The sequence below is a fragment of the Rhinatrema bivittatum genome, chromosome 2, assembly GCF_901001135.1.
Source record: "Rhinatrema bivittatum chromosome 2, aRhiBiv1.1, whole genome shotgun sequence".
NCBI classification, from domain to species: Eukaryota; Metazoa; Chordata; class Amphibia; order Gymnophiona; family Rhinatrematidae; genus Rhinatrema; species Rhinatrema bivittatum.
Genome location: NC_042616.1, coordinates 502012161 through 502030227, shown reverse-complemented (window position 1 = coordinate 502030227; position 18067 = coordinate 502012161).

The window sequence follows — 18067 nt, the reverse complement described above, 5'->3', positions numbered from 1 at the left end:
GTGGAAGCCATCACACCCAGGAGCTGCAGATAGTCCCAGGAGGTGGGTTCTGGCAACGCAGAGAACCGCCATATGTGTTCCCGCAAGGATTGAGCCTTGTCCGGGCGTAAGAAGACCTTGCCCTGCTGCGTGTCGAAACTCGCCCCCAAGAAGTCCAAGCGCTGCGAAGGAACGAGGGAGCTCTTGGAGAAGTTCACTACCCAACCCAGGGAATGAAGAACCTGGACGACCTTGGCTACCGATGACTGTCCGTGGAGGAAGGACTTCGCACGTATGAGCCAATCGTCCAGATAGGGATGAACAAGAATGGCCTCCTTCCTTAGGGTCGCCGCCACGACCACCATGATCTTGGTGAAAGTGCGAGGAGCGGTCGCCAACCCGAACGGGAGCGCCTTGAACTGAAAATGTTGGCCCAGAATCTTGAAACGGAGGAAGCGTCGGTGAGCCGGGAGGATGGGAATGTGTAGGTAGGCCTCCGTCAGATCCAGGGAGGCGAGAAACTCCCCCTGATGCACTGCCGCAATCACCGAACGGAGCGTCTCCATGCGGAACCGGACAACCCGCAGTGACTTGTTGATGTCTTTTAGGTCCAGGATGGGCCGGAAGGATCCGTCCTTCTTAAGTAGATGGAATAATGGCCCAAGCCACCTCGCCTAAGGGGACGGGAGAAATGGCCCCTATGTCCCGTAGCCTGTCCAGAGTTTGTTGCACCGCTCTTCTCTTGAGGTCCAAGCCACAGGGGGAGAAGATGAACCTCCCTCTCAGGGGGCGCACAAACTCCAAGGCACAGCCGTGCTTTATGGTATCCAGGACCCACTGATCTGAGGTGATACGCACCCACTCCTCGTAGAAACTCGGCAGATGACCCCCAATCCTAGGAGTGGAGGAGTGGGCGAGGCTGGCATCATTGAGTGGACTTAGGAGGGGGGTTCCCCGGTCCTGACCCGTCTCGCGTGGGCCTGCGCCCATGAAAGGAGCGCGGCCAGGACTGCGATCTGGGAGCGGATGTCCGAGGCCCAGCCTGTCTGTAACTTCTGTAGCACCGCTGCGCTCTGGCTCTGGTTCGAGAAGAAGCAAAGGCCCTTGAAGGTCGGTGTCTATCCTCAGGGAGGCGGTGAACTGCGTTTTCCCCCAGGGACTTGATGATCTGATCCAGATCCTCCCCGAAGAGGAACTTGCCCCTGAACGGTAGAGAGCCCAGGCTCGACTTGGAGGAGGTATCCGCTGCCCAGTTACGGAGCCACAACAGACGCCGTGCCGCCACCACCGAAACCATGGATCTTGCCAGAACCCGGAAGAGGTCGTACAAGGCATCCGCCCCGTACACAATGACAGCCTCTAGACGGTCCGCCTGGGCGGCTTCTTCGGGCGGCAGGTCCTGAGACGTGATGAGCTGTTGCACCCAGCGAAGACTAGCCCGCTGGGCGAGCGAACTGCACATAACCGCCCGCATTCCCAGGGCGGAGACCTCAAAGACCCGTTTGAGAAAGACTTCCAACTTGCGGTCTTGAGTATCTTGCAAAGCCGCTCCGCCCGTCACCGGAATAGTCGTTCTTTTTGTGACTGCCGACACCGCGGAGTCCACCTTTGGAACCTTGATGAGCTCCAGTAAATCTTCAGAAAGAGGGTACAACTTCTCCATGGCTCGACTGACCTTCAGGGAAGCCTCCGGGGTATCCCATTCCCTGATCAGGAGCTGTAGAAAAGAATCGTGGATGGGAAAAGCCCGAGACCTCGGTCGAAGTGCCGCCAAGACTGGGTCTCCCTTCTTGGAGGACGTGACGATGGCTGGGGCCACTGGAGCTGGCGGGTCCGGCGGTGGGTCAAGATCCAACTCAAGGAGGATCTGCGGTATGAGGTCGTCTAGCTCTTCCCTCTGAAAGATGTGGAGTGCACGCAGGTCATCCCCCTCCGGTGGGACGTCCGCTTGCCCCGCGTCCGGAGGGTCAGGGACAGCCCCCTCCAGGGCTGAAATCGCAGCCACCGCTCCTGGGGCCAAGCGCACCCAGTTGGGGACTTGGGAGGCCCCCGGGCCCGAACCCGATCTTACCAGGTCAGGGGGGGCCAGTGGCATAGGCGTGAGACGAGCAACTTTGGGGGGGGGGTGTCCCGCGGGCAACCCCCCGGGAGCTTCCAAACCCTGCAAATAGGCAGTACGCATCAACAAAATAAACTCCGGGAAAAATCCCGGCCTGCTCGGGGGGACCCCGGAGGAAGAGAAAGCCAATGACCCCGGGGCCTGTGAGACTGGCTCCGGAGACAAAATCGGTGGGGAGCCCTCATGAAAATCATTTTCCTCCTGCGCTGAATTGGATTCCTCGGCGCGCTGAGAATTTAAAATGGCCACCATTCCCGCCAAAAATGGCGAAGTGGCCGCCCCGCGCCGCCCGGGCAGAGCTGAAACAAATGAAAAATCTCTGAGGGACTGCGAGGTGCCTTCCCTCCCGGGAAGGCATCGCTTGCAGATGCCCTCGCGGGAGATCCGTGACCCGGCTCGCCGCAGGCCGAGCAGCGTGATGGCCGTGGCATCGGGACCGCCGGGGAAGGGAAAGAAAGCCTCGGGGGGGGGGCCCAAAAATAAAGGAGCTGCCACGGGGGGGCCCGGTCGGCCTGCGCTGCCCGCTGCCCCAACGATGTAGGAGGTGCCGCGGGGGGGCCTGGTCGGCCGACGCTACCCACTCGGAGAGTCCCCCCTCCCTGCCACAGCGGCCCTCGAGGAGCTCGAATCGGGCCGTGGGCGAAATTATCGCGGAGAGGCCGGCCCCACCGGCATCCACGAGGCACCGGTGCTGAAGACACTGAAAAGGAAAAACTTGCAAAAGAAAACACGCTGTAACTTACCCCCGGCCAGAGAGAAGCAGGGTCGAGGAAGACAGAGAGAGAGAGAGAGAGAGGCAGAGTAGGAAGCCACGCCTCCCCAAAAATTGAATTAGCCTTTTTTTTTTGGGGGGGGGGGGGTAAAAACTTGATCCAAATTGTTAAACAGGAAATAGAGAAGAAGAAGCAGAAGAAAATAATTCCCTGCCAGTCTGGAGAAGCATTGATTCCCCTACTCGCATCTGCTGGAGTCAGAAGATACTGAGCTCCTGCAGAGGGGGTACTGGTATATATGGTTACGCCCCTCGAAGTCTATTCTGACTCCATCTGCTGGACGGGGGACATAACCCACCGTCTGGACTGATCCTGGTATGTACAGGGAACGATGAGGATTTGGGTGAAGAAGGCCACACAATCTTTATCCTCTCTCTCTCTTTCACACACATAGGCACTCTCTCATACACATGCAGGCTCTCCCACATACATGCAGACTCTCCCACTCTCATACACACATGCAGGCTCTCTCTCATGGACATATGCAGGCTCTCACTCTCTCATGGATACATACAGGCTCTCACTCTCCTCATGCATACATGCAGTTACTCTTATACAGACATGTAGGTATGTACTTTCTCATACACATGCAGGCTCTCATACAAACATGCAGGATTTCTCTCTTTTATACACACACATGCAGGCTCACTCTCATGCACATATTCAGGCTCTCTCTCTCTCTTTCATACACACATGCATGTTCACTCTCATTCACATATTCAGGCTCTCTTTTTCATACACACATGCAGGCCCTCTCTCATAACACATGCAGGCTCACTCTCATGCGCATATTCAGGCTCTCTTTCATACACCTGTGCAGACTCAGTCTCATCACATATTTAGGCTTCTCTTTCATACACACATGCTGGCGCTTTCTCTCATACACACACACACACCTCTCAGGCATTCTCCTTTCTTCTGGGCCTTGACCGAGCTCGTGCTGCTCATTTACTGCTGGAGGGGGACATGGGAGGAAGTGACCGTGGAACCGCCAGATGCTTCCTTCTGTCGAGTCTGAGGTCTTTCTTCGGGCCCTGCTGAGACCTCCCTTGGGCTCCATGGCCCTGCCGAGACTTCACTCAGGACGCGACGGGTGTCGCAGCCCCACAAAAAACCTTGTTCCATGGCAATCCCTCAGCAGGAGTTGAGATAACCATGTGACCAGTGCAACTGGTCCACCAGGGGATACTCGATCCCCCGATAGGCTAATCCACCCCTGTGACATCTATGGTAAATGTATATACAAAGTAAGAATGCAAATCACAAACTGGAATATTTCCATAGGGGCTGATTATAATATATCTCTTCCTTCATGCTCATATGCTCACACACAAATGTAAGTGAATGTTTGTGCTCTGATTCTTTTTTTTTTTTTAAATTTATACTTTATTGAATTTCTTGTCATTTTACAATGCACATGAAAAAAGAAAAAGGATGGTTTACATTTCAATATTCAAGAAATACTTTTACAATAATAATACTTTATATAAACCAAACATAAAAAGTCCACTATATGGGGAGCCATCCTAAAGAAATATATCAAAAGAAATTAACTCTATACAAGAGTATACTAAGGAGAAGAGACTTACATTTACACCAGTCAATCATTCCCAATTTCGGAGGTTGTAACACTGTCATGCCCTCCTTTGTCTATAAGAAAACCCTCAAGATGACTCGGTTCCTGAAAAACAAACTTATTATTTTGAAAAGTGACTAAGCACTTACAGGGAAACTTAAGATAGAAGGATGCCCCTAAAGACATCACCTTCTGTTTTAGGGAAAGGAACTGCTTCCGTCTTGCTTGGGTATCCCTTGATACATCCAGGAATACCTGGATTTTCTGGCCACAAAAGTTTAATTCTCTATTTCTAAAGTACTTCTGAAGTACTATATTTTTATCTTGCTCCAGGCTAAATTCCACTATTAAAGTGGCTCTGGACTGAATGTCGTCCACTGAGGCCTCAAGGAAAGCCGTTAGGTTCGGTCTATCTGTTGTTAACACCTCAATTTCCCCTTCAGGTAACAATACATCTCTCTTTTTTATTGGAATGTAATACATTTTAGATATAATTAGATCTTTAACAATACCCAAATTTTCCTTTATATATTTCCCAAATAGTTCTTGGGCAGATATTAACCTTGTGAAAGGAAAATTCAGAAACCTTAAATTTCTCTTTCTCATGGCATTTTCAAATCCCTCCATTTTTCTATACATTATTAGAGAGTCTTTCATAAAGGTTGACTCAGTGGTTTGCAAAGTTATTATTTGCTTTGAAGTTGTTCCACTCTGTGTTTCAAGTAGTTGGATTCTTTTTCCATAATCATCCAAGGTTTTCCCAGTCTCTTTAAAGAAATTGGAGGACTGGCTCATTGAAGAAGATACCATCTTCTCCAATTTTGTTACTACTCTCCATACGTCCACTAGGGTTATATTCTCAGGATTGACTTCACCCTCATTTAATTTCTCACCATTAACATGACCCACCATACTTATCTCAGGGAGTCTTTCCTGGCCGCCTAGTGGAACTGCTGGGGCTGCAGCTGATGTCATTGCTAGCATTTCTGGGGCATTGAAACCCATTGCCCCACTGCCCTCAGCAGAATCATTGGGAGTCTGGTTATAGGCCGGACTTGAGGAAGCTCCAGAGGAAAAGGAGATATCTGGTATCACCTCTCTAGGAGGTTGACTCACCAGTCTCACAAGATATTGATCCATTGGTCCTGAGGCATCTTTTCTAACCGGCGTTGATATCATCATTCTTGCCTTCCTCTTCCTCCCCATCGATATTTCTCTCGTTCGTAGAAGTTAAACTTCGATGAATCTGAAAAAATCTCCCAGGGGCGCGCCCCTTTGGCGCGTGGCTTCGGCAGCGCGCCGGCGGCTGCGCGCCACAGCCCTCGGTTTTAAATATGGCCGGCGTTCAATGATGACATCAGAGGTAGGCGGGACAAGATGTCTCAGAGAATGGGTGAGCTCCCTTCCTTACGTCCTCTGTAGCCGTGGCTCGCTCAAACACGCTGGTACCTCTCACAGCGTGTTCCTCCTTCCCAGGCTCCCGCTTTGTCGCCGCAGCCCTCGGTTTTAAATAGGGCCGGCGTTCAATGATGACATCAGAGGTAGGCGGGACAAGATGTCTCAGAGAACGGGTGAGCTCCCTTCCTTACGTCCTCTGTAGCCGTGGCTCGCTCAAACACGCTGGTACCTCTCACAGCGTGTTCCTCCTTCCCAGGCTCCCCGTTTGTGCTCTGATTCTATATCTCTCTGCCAGTGCCTTGTGTGTATCTGTCTAGTTCCGTGTCCCTAATCCGTCTTACCCTCATTCCCATATCTTCTATCCTGTAATTTTAGCTCCGTTTCTTTGCCCAGTTCTGTTCATTGCCCTTCTACATGTTTTTTTTCTCCACCAAGATTATGACTCTCCTCTTTTTCCCTATCTGCCTCTCTGCCTTCCATTCTCCCTGTCTCTTTCTGGTCTCTCTCATTTTCTCATCTCCTGCTGCCCCTCTGCAATCTGTCTGCTTCTCAGCCCCCTGTCTGCTCCCCCCTCTCTGCTAGCTTGAGAAAGAGAATCCCCCATCCACTTTGCCTTCTTTAAGTCTGGCAACTCCTTGGCAATCAGTTTGTGGTAAAAATTGGCAAAATACAGACGTAGCCTTATTGGTCTTTGAATGTAGGTTCAATGTGAGCTGATCTAACACTAAGTGAAATGGACTGCATGCAGGTGCCAAAAAGGTTAAGTGACACAGTCTGCGAGGAAACAGTCTCCACCTTTTCTTATTACTTTCAAACACTGCAAGTCACACTGGCACTGCATTCCAAACTTGACTGCTTACTAACAGGGTCCAAGCAACAGTGCCCTTCCAGCACTTCTTCAGAACTGTAGTACATCCCCCACCAAATAGGCAAGGGCAGCTTTTCTTCAGTCTGCCTCCGCTTCCACGAAGGTTCAAGATTATGTGACATGAGATTGCCTTAAATCTACAGATAAGTGCAGCAAAATCTGAATGCAACTGCTGGTGTTACACCTTCAAAAAAAGCACTCATCCTTTGACAGTGCTTTCTTCCACAAAATGGGATTACCATAGCAGCAAAAAAAGAAAAGAGTCTCCAATTTCCAGGCTTTAGGAGACATTACATCATGGACTGACTTAATCCATTTCTCCTTTGGGAATTCTCACTATCCCAGAAAAATCACAAGCTCTTTTCGTCTGTAGCCCCTGACCCTCCCAGCTGACAAAGCTCAGGAGCTCACTGGGGAGTGCTGAGGCCAATTTCTGCCCAATGCACCCTGGGTTATTCTCCTGATGGGAAGAGGGGGGGGGGAATCTTCCGGAAGTCTTCTGCAACGGTCTAGTAAAACATAAATACACCCCATCACAGTAAGTACTGTTCAAAAATAAGATATTTTAACTGGTAAACTTGAGTGCAGGTGAAAAATCACAGTGGGTACATTTCTGTTTAGTGCACTTAAATACAGAAAAATAAAGTTCCAATAAATCACAGTCTTAATCAACAGCAAATCTGCCTTCTCTGGCAGTAGGTACTTATGAAAGGAACCATCTCTGGGCACTTTCCTTAGTGGCACCTGCAAGCTGGATGCAGACTCTGGATTCCAATAGATGAAAACTGGATATTTTTTTGTAGACAAGGACAAGGTGAGCCTCTGACTGGTGCTTTCCTCAGACAGCAGTTCTAGGATGGCTTTTTACAACCTTGACAGTCCTCTTCTTGGATTCCTTAAACCCCCAAAGATAGAAATATCTCTCAGGCCCTGAAGGCTTGAGCAACCTGACCTGGGCCCTAACCACCTTCGCAAGACAGCAAAATAAAAAAAATCACATTTTTCAAGAAAGACTGTGAAGAAGAGCTCTGACTCAAGAGGGCTCTACAGTTTGGTTAGACTCAAGATACCTCCCATTGGGGAATATCAAATACCTTCACCACACTACTGTGTCTGACTTCACACTCAGATTCTGTTGAGACACTGAGGCCTACTATTAAGGGACAGTTTTGTGACCCCTCTTCCATAGCAATTAGCTTTTGTTTGTTTACATGTTTACAGTTTTCCAAAGGGGTTACTGTGCTTCAGAAGAGATATAAGGATGCTGCTGTCATGCTCAGATGAAGATGTTGCATTTCCCACTCCAGGAAAATATTAGAAGATGTATTTTCTCCAGCTGTCTCAGAAAAACTCTGTATCCTTCAGGTTGATGAGCTACAGCCTGGAACAAACCGCATGGGGTCTCTCACAGAGGTGTTATTGGAGCAGACCAAGATTTTAGTGAGCCAAAGAGCACCAAGGTGTTATGCCTTCTTCCTCTGCTCCCTATTTGCTTATTCCTGCTCTTCTTCACCAACTGAAGCGGTCTGCTGTGGTCATTGCACAGAGTTATTGAATTCCAGCTCATCCTTCCTAGTGGAAAGCACCATTATTCTGCACGGTAGCTAATTCAACTGCTGTACATCAAAATGGCACCTTCCATTGGGTGTGATGTGTCGGATAGCAAAGAAGAGCCGAAGAAAGAAGATATCAAAAAGGAGCTCCGAAGCCTGGACTCCGGGGCCTGGGCCTAATCCTAGGTCAAGGCCCAGATGTCAGCACCCAGCCTCCAGGCCAGGCTCCAGTGCTGAGCCAGGGTCTGGGCCCTAGCCTTGTCCAAGGCCCAGGTGTTGGGACCCGGCTCTGGGTTCAGTCCAAGGCCCAGGTGTTGGGACCCGGCTCTGGGTTCAGTCCAAGGCTCTGGTGTTGCTATGTGACGTCAGACCTGGGTCCAGGCCCTGGCCTAGGCTGATGCCCATGAATCAGGACCTGGCCTCTGGCCTGGATCTGGACCAAGGTCCCAGTATCAGGACCCAGCCTCCTGACCAGGCTGCAGTGTTGGGCCTTAGTCTGGGCTCTGGCCTAGGTCAAGACCCAGTGTTAGGACATGGCCTCTGGACTGGGCCCCAGCATCAAGTCTATGTCCTGTCGAGGCCCCAGCATCAGGACCTAGCCTCCAGGCCAGGCTGCGGTGTCGGGGCTGGGTCTAGGCCCTGGCCTAGGCCAAGGCCCATGCATCAGGATGTGGCCTCTGGTCCGGGCTGCAGTGTCAGGTCTGGTTTCTGGCCCTGATCTAGCTGAGTCCCAGTCTTTGGGACCCAGCTTCAAAGCCTGTGCCTTGCGTAGAGCCTTGGCCAAGGTTGAAGTGACCTACCACGGTCTAGACCTATGCAAGGCTGAGGCTGAGGCCTGGGCCTAGGCCTAGGCTGAAGACTCGGTCTTACATAGGTTTAGGCTGCAGTAGGTCACCACAACCTTGACCTAGGTCCCATGCAAGGTCCCGGCTTGGGCAGGGCCTAGGCCTTATCTGCAGATCCCTCCAGACCGAGTAAGAGGGGGCTTGGGAGGATCCTAGCCCTGACATTTTTCCAGATGGGAGTGATGGGTGGGTGGTGCAGGCGACCCTGGGCAGCCCTGTTACTTTTTTTTTTCCATTTTTGGGGATTTTTTTTCAATGTTTATATCACTTTTTTTAAACTAAAGACACGAAATAAACATTACAAGAAATGAAATTCATGGGAAAAAGCCCACCAAAAATGAAATGAAAAACCAAAATGAAATTTTCCCCCCTTCTCTAGAAGCTGTCTGTTCCTACTAATTGCTTTTGGGAGATGTGGTATTTTGAATGTCTACTAGATGGCCTTCATTCTTGTAAATTTGTACTGTCTCAATGTGAAAGATTGGATAATGGTCAAGATGGAATATTCCACTTTAAGGGTAATGGGGAGCAAAGTCCTGTAGAGGGAGTATTCCACCCTCTACAGTATAAAAAGGGTGGTTGAGAATTTGGCGGGGAGTGTTCAGGATGGATTAGTGGATGGAACAAACCCATCTAGGAATGTGTTTCACCTGGTGCGGTCTCTCAGTTGAGAGGGCCCTGAAATGCCTGCCCTCTTTAGGGAAAGGCCCAAAGCATGAGCTCTTTCTCTTCGAGAGGAAGCAGCTAAGGGGACTAGGTTGGGAGCCCCAAGAGGTGGAGAAGAGTCAGGAGGTCCCACATGTATGAACTTGATTTAGAGTTGGAGAGCCTCAGAGGGGTAAGAGTCAGGGACATCAGGGAATGTGCCTGACTATCTGGATGGCAGCTTGGAGAAATGGCTTTAGAAATAGAGCATTGATTTACTGAGAATGGCGGTTCTGGGTGAGAAAGGGAGCAAATGGAGTTCGGCAGGAGGCTCATTGTCCAGGTGAACTGAATAAATTGTACCCTTCTCCCAAATCAACAGTTATGCCTAGGACCACAAAGTTATGTGGGAAGTTTAAATATGGTTTTCACTTAATCAAAAATTCTTCAAAACCATGAGCAATGAAAAAAGTTTTATCCATGCCGCTCAGTTACTTGAAATGTTGCATGTGATGTGTAAAGGACACATTCAGTATAATCCATGTTTGTTATATGCAGGCCCATTTTTGGAAGTGGATCATTGTGCATTGTACATTGTACTGTACTTCCTGTTGAACAAATACTTTCATAACTTCTTTCATATGCTAATAATAAACTAAACAGAGAAACCAACTGTGATTTGTTTTCCGCATTAAGATATGTAGAAATAAAAGCCAATAGACAAGTTGTAGATGAGACTTTTTATTCTCTTTAACAAGTCAGTGCCGAATGACCAAATATACAAGTAAATCACAGGGTGTGGTGGTTGTTTTCAAAGCTGTAAGGTTACAGCATGGGGGAGTGAGGGGAAATTGTTTCTGCAGAGGGGAGAGAAAATTAAGAGAGACAACAGCAAAACTTACAGCTAGAAGAAAATTATGTCTAAATAGGAAATCTATGTCCCTGTTAAATCCCATATTAGAGGATGATTTTCAGTGTTTCAATATTTGGCTTTGTTCAGTGGCTGCCACTAAATAGCCAGCTAACAGGGTCATTTATCAAAATGCATTATGGCGTTAATGCACGTGATAGTTATCGCAACACATGGAGCGAATGCTAATTTTACAAATGTATTCAAAGGGGGCGGGATAGGGGAGGGGTTTGGGCAGGATCAATGAAAATGAGGGGCATCACCACAGCATGTGATAGTCTAACGCACATGTTTAATGCCGGAAATAACTACACCTTTTTTCCTGGCATTAAACTGTGCAATATGCCTGAAACACAATTTGTGATAAATTTCACAAATTCTGTTTCAGGCATTTGGTTTTTTTTTTTGGGGGGGAGGGAGAGAGAGAGAGTGCCTCTGGGGTGGTACACATAGTAGTCAACTATTTATACTGCTATAGGAGGGCCAGTTAGTAACTCGAAGTGAGAATTTGGTGGTGGTCTAGGGTTTTGGGGCCAGTTTTATATGCAGGAAAGTCACACAAAGATGAGATTTCTACAATGTTCTCTTGTCCTAGCTTGATGGACTCTCTACCAGGGTACTATCAAGCTAGGGTGAGAGAACACTGAAGTGATATAGATAGTGGACTACTATGAAAACCTCATAACGAAGCTCTCTCTCTTTCTCACAGAAATGTCTGTCCGGGAACTTTCCAAGTAGTGAAGCACAAATGTTGTGGGGTGCGAAAACTTTAACATGTGTTGCAATCAACTACCTATGTGAAGCGCTAAGATACCATGTGGCATAACTCTAAAATTATTATAGCCATGCCAATTTTCCTTATTGCAGGTGTTATCCATGCGATAATTATCGCATTTTGATGAATCTAGGACTGAGGGGCAAGATGAGGGTGTGCCAGAACAGAGCCAGTTATACAGCTAACTTAAGTCAGATAAATGTCAATATTTAGCCTTACCTGGCAAAGTTAGCTGGATAAGTTAGACCTGCTATTTAGAAGGTCTACAGTTAGCCAGATAAAATTATCGGGCTAACTATCAGATGGCTGTGCTATTGAATATCCCAGCCAAGTTAGCTGGATAGTAGCTGAATATTGATCCCTTTGTGGTCAGTGTACTAAAGTGCGAACATTTTTATAAGTTACTTTGGCAACTTGCCCAATAATTATTTCTGCCGCTCTATTTAATGTTTACCGTACACTGTTATGAAGCATTCCCAAACTGCCCATAACTTAGGAATCATCATCTTCCCCTCTCTTTCTTTACATGACCATATTAAAATTGTCACCCAATCGTCATTTCACAAACTATGTCTACGCCGTCACCTTAAACCTCTTCTCGAACACTCTGACTTTTGCTTTGTTCTTCAATCAATTTTATTTTCTGACACAGATTACTGTAATTCTCTTTTAACAGGCCTCCCAATGTACGTTACTCGTCCTTTACAAATTATACAGAACTCGGCAGCAAAATTCCTAACCAGTACTCCCATTCATTATCATATTACCCCTATTCTTGAATCATTACATTGGCTCCCAATATCATATCACATACAGTATAAACTTGCCATGATCATGCATTCAACCAATTATAATATCCATTCCCCCTGGATCTCCTCTGTATTGAAAATCCACACCTCGTCCCAGTCTCTTAGATCAGCAACTCAAACGTTGCTCAATGTTCCTTCCCCAAAATTAACCCACCTGAATGGAACTAGAGAGCATGCCTTCTTTTCAGCAAGTTCTCTCCTATGGAATAGCCTACCAAAAGAAGTAAGATGCCTTCGCGAAAGAATCTTTTTCAAAAAACATTGAAAACCCAATTTTTTAAAAAGCGCTGCCAAACTTGACCAAAAATTTATAGTCCCCTGTCGTCCTTATCCTCTAATGATATTCTCGCAGTCCCCGTCGATTCCTCCATGGGTCCTGCTTGTGGCAGAGGTATTAGTGATGTCTTTGTTTGTTTTGATTCATTATTTTTTTCAGTGTATCCTTAATCTGTTATTTAAACTTTTTGATTTTATTGTTATTTATTTTTCTCAATTTATTGTTTGTGTTTTATTCTACCCCGCCCTGAACATAGGAAGGGTGGGTAACAAATGTGTTTCAATAAATAAATAAATACATAAATACCTAAATAAATAGATTAATAAACAAATAAATATTAAGTGCAAAAAAAAGGGCAGATAGGGTTGACCTGGTGGTTCAGTGGCAATGCTGTGCACTGCCAAGTGAAAGGTCCCCAGTTTGATTCCTGGATCAGGCCTTTCGCTCTGGGTCGACTGGGACTTGGGATGCTGCAGAGTGAGCATTTACAGTTCCTCAGAAGAGAAGGAAATCATGGTCATCATTAAGAGCAACAGCTGGTAGCCAGATTTAGAGCCCATGATTCAGGGTTCTTGAAGGAGCCCTGGGGTATGGTTTCAGAGCTCAGGACTTGTGCTGCAATGATCACACTATAAACAGTGGGGCTATTAAGATAGAGGAAAATTCCCTAGATCATTGTGAATAAAGGCTAAGGGTCCCATCTGTGATGGAAGGAATAAGAGAAAGGAGGAACTACAGGGCCAAAAAATGGCTGATATCACACTGTGCACTAATGGCTGGATTTTAAATCGGCCAAGCACGTAGAAATCGCCACTTACACATGTGGCCAGCATGTGCCTAAGTGGTGATACCCGCATTAGTGCTGGGCCCTGACAAATGGGTGGGCTGGGACAGCACCATTCCTCGCTGTCCCGGAGCCTCGCCTTCTGGCCGGCTGCTGGTGCATGCAAGTTACTTCAGGTCGGGCCCTGAAGTAACCTGTAGAATAAAAGGTAAAGGAAAAAAAGGGATTTAGAGGGTGGGGAGGAGAGGGGGAAGGGAGAAGGGAGAAGGGAGGTTAGGGGAGGGAGTAGGAAAGTTCCCTCCCGGTCCACTCCTAAATTGGAGCGGACTGGGAGGGAACTGGGGGAGCCACGATCTCATCGCTGCATGGATTTCGCAAAATTTTACCCCCCCCCCCCGTGTGCACCGCCCGCACATATGCATGCGGATTATAAAATCTGCGTGCTTATGTGCGCGCGCCAGGAAGTGTGCGCACATGGACGGGCGGGCACGTTTTAAAATCTACCCTTAAGAGAATTGAAATGCAAAAATCTTGTACAGCATTTTCAACAAGCTACCCAGGGCCATCCTTAGTGGGAAGAGGGTGAATAGGGGTGACCACCTTGGGCCCCACACTTTGGTGGGCCCTGCCCCACTATGGTAATGCCGTCCCCAACACTATAATTTCTGCATTCCGAGGCCCTGCTGGGATTGATTTGCCGTGAGCCCTGCCCCCTCCTAGGGTCAGCTCTGATGTTACCACAGCGTGTTATAATTCCAGCATAAGAACGCTTTATCGCTCAATAAAAATCAGTACCGTGTATTAAAGGACCGTGAGAGAAATCCAACCCTTCAAAAAAGTCTGAACTATAGGTGAAACTAAAGGTTAAAATTTAAGGAAGGGAGTGTAGTCTTTTTCAAAAAATAAAGTTCCTGTATCCTGAAGACTTGCAAGAGAAACAGCTGGCAGTACAGTACAGAGGAAAAGGGCAGTCAGCTGTTTGAAGCAGCTATGGGGATTTCCTGCCTTGTGGCTGCAAGCAAAGAGCAGCTGTTTTGAGCTGTTGAGAGAGAGTAGCCGGCAACAAAAGACTGCTTCGTGGGCACTTGATTTGAGGGCTGTGCTGCTGCCATCTGGAGCCAGCTAGTAGCGTCAGAGACAGCAAGGAAAGTTCTCAGCACTGAGTTCATGTGGGCCATTAACCCGGACGTGACCTGGAGTGTCATTTTTGGTTTGCATTCAAAATTGAATTTTTTTAAAAGTCAATAAAATCACAACCACACACGAAAATTAAAAATAAGGCCTGATCTGGGGTGGAGGAAAACCAGGCTGAGGCATCCACATCATTTTGGGAGCTCGAGGTGGGCGTTATCCAACCCGATCAAAGGGGCCCTAAAATGTCTTTAAAATTTAAAATTGGGGAAATATGATTGTACACTGGTTGGGGAAACTTCCCCTGGTGGTCACACGTACTTTGGGGTCCCAAATTGGCCTGAATTACCCTATTTCAAACGGGTGCCCCAAATTCCATAAATTGCTCAAACAGTGATGATGGATAGGTGCAGGATGACCTAGTATCCCAGTCCTGCCTTCGGAAAAGATTTGGTGGGGTTTTAAGAGGGAACCTCTATATACTTTTATTATGGGGGAAATTGGTAAATAAAGTGTTACATTTTATTATTGTGTCATATGCAGGCCCAGAACAACCGGGTGTGCAAACCATGCATTTGCACAGGGAAGCACGCCCAGGGGAGGCAGCGAGCCGGTGGCAGCAGGAGAGTCCATGGGGCTGCTGGCAGCCAAAGAAGGAGAGAGGCTGCAAGCCGCCGCAAGCTGTCAGAGAGGCCCGTGTTCTTTTTGCATGTGCACGTTGCGTGCACAACTTCCACTCCCCCTCCCCTCAATGAGGTAGGCCAGTGAGCCGTGGTGGAGCTCATCCCACCATGGCCTGAAGATATCAGGAGGCCCGCAGGGCCATAGTGGAGCTCATCCCCTCCATGTTCCAAAGACATCGGGAGGCCGTGTGCAGGTGTGTGAGTGACTGAGAGCATGTGTATGTCTGAGAGTCTGTGTGTTTATGCATGTGTGTGTATCTGTGTGAGAGCCTATGTTTGTGTATGTGTATGTCTGTGTGAGAACCTGTCTGCCTGTGAATATGTCTGTGTGAGAACCTGTGTGTATGTTTGTGTGCCTGTGAGAGCCCATGTGTTGTCACATATAGGTTCTCACAGCACACACACACACACACACACATAATAGATCTGTGAGGGAGAGGGAGCAAGTGTGTGGAAAATGATGTATTATTGTGTCTGTGTGTGAGAGAGAAGATAAAATTTGGGATTCCCTACCTCCCCTGATCCACGACAGTCTCAGGGTGACTGGAAATCAGAAGATCACAGGTATGGAGAGCAGATTTTTGTGAGTCCTTATTAGTTTTAATTATTGGGTGCAATTTGGTAATTCTACTCTTTCGAAATATTTAATTATTTTAGGAGGAATAGAACATTTTTTAATTATTGGATTTTTTATTCAGCAGTTGTTTTGAAATATTTTATTGGTGTTTGGGAAATTTTGGATATTCTTATTCATTAACTGGTTTGAAATATTTATTCTTTATATGAATATGATTTTACTATTATGATTGATGTTTTATATTTCTTGATTTTATTATTTAATGTTTTATGAAGAATGGTACTGTCTCTGCCTTTTCCATTGTTGCTGTGCATATAAAGGCTTGTTGTGGGTTCCTTGTTAGTTCTTCTCTACAAATTTCTGTTTATACTTTCTGATCTCTTTATTCTGTATTTGCTGAGGGTCTCTCTGTGTTCTTCATATGTGCTGAGGTGAGATATTTCACCAGCATGTAATTTCTGTATAGGGATCTATAGCAGCCTGGTTTCCTAATAAGAGTTGTATTGGTGTTCTAGGGCCTGGAGTAATATGTGCAGTGTTGTCTTTTTATGGATAAGGTTGTTAGGGTTGTTTTGGTATGGGAGGTTTACTATATTCTATAGGAAATTCTGTTTATTCATTGGCCCATACCCAATACACATTGTAAAAAGTTTAATTCCATAGGAGTTCCAGTTGTCTTTTTTGCAAAGTTTTCTGGTTGACATCAACAGCAATGCATGCAAATATAATATGCATGCTGTGTAATTTTTGCCTCAGACAAAATTTTCTTTTTCATGTACAATTTATTATAAATGCATAATTTAATTGTGTGTGTCTGTAAAGGATGTGGGGGGGTGTGGGGTGGCATGTGTGCAAGGCTGTAAGGTTTGCTAGGGTACCTAATACCCTTTCCTATCCATGGGTTCTTGGGTGGGGTATGTCAGTTTTTAAAAACATAGATTGCAGGATGGAGCTGGGCTCAGGACATACACTGAATGAATTGGGGGGGGGGGGGGGGGGGGGGGGTGGCAGCACAATACTCTTTCGTACAGGTCAGCAAAAATGCTAGACTGGCCCTGGTCATTTGAGGTATTTTTTTTCTATAGCAGGGGTGCCTTTGACCCTGGGAAATGTTGTGGAAAATTCCTGCCAGTGTGTATGTAAATGAGTCATCCCCCACCTTTTTGTGTATACATGCTGAAGAGGTGCTGTGAAGAGGCTGGTGGAATAACACATTTGAGTTCCCCGCTAATCAAGTAATCTAGATCCCATTCAGATATGTAATTAGGCTCAAAGTTCCCCAAAGCATATTCCTACAACTTTATACAAAGAAGGGGGTGTTTATGGGCTAAATGTAAATTAAAACTTGTTCTAAAGCATCCTTGGGAACTTTTTAAGCTGAGGTCATCCCTAGAGTACTGATCTCACTGAAAGCTGGTAGTTAAGAAGTCAGTTAGTCTGTTTTAATCAAGTGAGGGAGCAGAAGGTGTCAGACCTTATCTTCTCTGAGATTGCTCTGAAGGAGCAAAAAACCACTAAAGCCAGAGATGACAGGCACACCATTCTGTGGAAAAGTTTGGGTGAATGTGTTTAGCAAAAAGTGTGTCTTTGAAATTGACTCAATATATAAATAGGATATCCAAAATAAAAATTAAAAAAAATAATAAAAACTAGTAGACTTACCTCTTCCTGCGAGTCTAGACGGGTCCTGAGAGGAAGGAGCCAGAAATGTTCAGGTCTAAGGCAGTGACAGCAGCAGAGCAGAGGGAGAATGCCAAGCCTAGAGGCTCATTAAATGAAAGTGAAGTACAAAGAGCTTGAAGAGAGAAAAAGACAGCATCAATCTGGCACAGCAATAAATAGCAGAAAAGCCCTGATGATGCCAAGAGCCTGAGAACCGTAATGTAGCCTGTACATTGAAGCACAAGAGCAAAAATAGTGCAGACCCAAGCAACACTAACACCATAAAAGAAAAGAAAAGCTGCTGTGAAAGACAACTCGCTCTATCAACACCAAAGAAGGGAGAAAGAGCACGCCTAAGGAAAAAAGAAAACCGCAAATGAAAAGATCATAGAGGGCAGAAATTCAGATAAGGAGCCGCTGCAAGCTGAGAAATCAGCCAGTGAGTGCACATATGGCGAGACAGTGTTGCCAAAAGCTGCCTGCCCAGAGGAGGCAGGAACGAGCAGGACTACGTCAAGCGAGACAACAATACTGCCTATGACAGCGTTGTCACAGGAAGAAGACACTGAGCTCCACAGAGCAACAACAGGAGAAAGAAGCTGCAACACTAAGAGAATCATGGTCGAGAGAGAGAAGTCAGTGCAAGGTAGCTAACCATGTTTGTCTGAGCAACTCTGGAAGTCTGCCTGCCACGATGACACAG